General features: G+C 50.7%; 2 non-coding genes across 2 annotated transcripts; both read left to right on the forward strand.

Moving 5' to 3' along the window:
• Positions 1-135: 135 nt before the first annotated feature.
• Positions 136-254, forward strand: LOC123179529 (5S ribosomal RNA). Its single transcript, XR_006490432.1, has one exon. It is a non-coding gene; the product is annotated as a 5S ribosomal RNA (ribosomal RNA).
• A 297-nt stretch (positions 255-551) lies between these two features.
• On the forward strand, positions 552-670 carry LOC123179530 (5S ribosomal RNA). The gene has a single exon (XR_006490433.1). It is a non-coding gene; the product is annotated as a 5S ribosomal RNA (ribosomal RNA).
• Positions 671-779: the final 109 nt, after the last annotated feature.

The raw sequence follows: 779 nt of genomic DNA on the forward strand, positions 1-779 counted from the left end.
GTTGAGAGGGAGGGGTGGAAACCGCGTTAAACTCGTCTCCGTAGTTGAGAGGGAGCGGCCAAAGCAATGTACAATCGTCTTTGTAGTGGAGCTGGGAGGGGCAAGGATAAGGGACGAAGACCGGGGTAACATGTCGGATGCGATCATACCAGCACTAAAGCACCGGATCCCATCAGAACTCTGAAGTTAAGCGTGCTTGGGCGAGAGTAGTACTAGGATGGGTGACCTCCTGGGAAGTCCTCGTGTTGCATTCCCTTTTTAATTTTTTTCGCGCCGCTTGCAAAACAAAACGCATGTGTAAGTAATATATTTACCGTGTTTTATTATTTTGCACGAGTGCGGTAAGTCATAGCTGGGTGCTCACGATTCACGGGTCCAGCGTCGGCGTTGTGGCGCGGCAAGCGTGCACTGGTGCGGTTGAGAGGGAGGGGTGGAAACCGCGTTAAAGTCGTCTCCGTAGTTGAGAGGGAGCGGCCAAAGCAATGTACAATCGTCTTTGTAGTGGAGCTGGGAGGGGCAAGGATAAGGGACGAAGACCGGGGTAACATGTCGGATGCGATCATACCCGCACTAAAGCACCGGATCCCATCAGAACTCCGAAGTTAAGCGTGCTTGGGCGAGAGTAGTACTAGGATGGGTGACCTCCTGAAAAGTCCTCGTGGTGCATTCCCTTTTTAATTTTTTTCGCGCGGCTTGCAAAACAAAACGCACGTGTAAGTAATATATTTACCGTGTTTTATTATTTTGCACGAGTGCGGTAAGTCATAGCTGGGTGCTCA

This window comes from Triticum aestivum, unplaced genomic scaffold (genome assembly GCF_018294505.1).
Source record: "Triticum aestivum cultivar Chinese Spring unplaced genomic scaffold, IWGSC CS RefSeq v2.1 scaffold38859, whole genome shotgun sequence".
Lineage (NCBI taxonomy): Eukaryota > Viridiplantae > Streptophyta > Magnoliopsida > Poales > Poaceae > Triticum > Triticum aestivum.